This window comes from Aphanomyces invadans (assembly GCF_000520115.1).
Source record: "Aphanomyces invadans strain NJM9701 unplaced genomic scaffold supercont1.22, whole genome shotgun sequence".
In the NCBI taxonomy this organism is placed as follows: domain Eukaryota; phylum Oomycota; class Saprolegniomycetes; order Saprolegniales; family Verrucalvaceae; genus Aphanomyces; species Aphanomyces invadans.
Genome location: NW_008580167.1, coordinates 415,091 through 415,844, shown reverse-complemented (window position 1 = coordinate 415,844; position 754 = coordinate 415,091).

Sequence of the window (754 nt, the reverse complement as noted above, 5' to 3'; positions counted from 1 at the left end):
TGAGCATGAACAGAGTCCGGATGACCGGATAATTAACCAATCAAAAGTCTGGACATGAATGTGCATGGACATGAACGCTTCCGACACCAGGGCCTAAATGTCTCGAAAATGAACGAGAGTGCGATGTGGTGCTTGCTGCAAGAGCGATAGAGAGATGCCGAGGCCAAAGAAAAAATGCAATATGTAGTCCTATTCCTGAGCTCGTAGCGCAAGAATCTCTGCATGAGCAGCGGCACATGACGCTTACTATAAGTGGGCCATTCACACCTCCAGTGCTTACCCAGGCAGAGCAGGTGCGCAAGTGGCCTTTCCCAAACAATACATGCACCTTGTACATATCAAGGCAGTATTACATGCACATGGATCAGACCACGTTTCCACACGTGTCTGCCGTCGCCGACTAACGGAAATTGCGCCCTAGGACAATGTGGACGAGGGCATGGGCGTACCAAATTCGGGGACAAAATTCGGGGAGCTGTTCACATTGACGTCAGAACATCGTGCTTAGTAACGATTACCGTGTGTACCTTATACTGGGAAAGAGGGAATGCAACGCCCACCGAAGAAAATTGTTTGTCACACAAATATATGTCCAATCAAAATGATTTTTCAAAATGGCTATCATTCATTGGCGGAATTTTTATTGTGCGCGCCCGAACGCTTTTCAAATAATATTTCTCTGGTTTGGATTCTCTGTGCAGACCACAACCACACACAATCAAATATGAGTCCACGAAAGCACTACCCCATATCA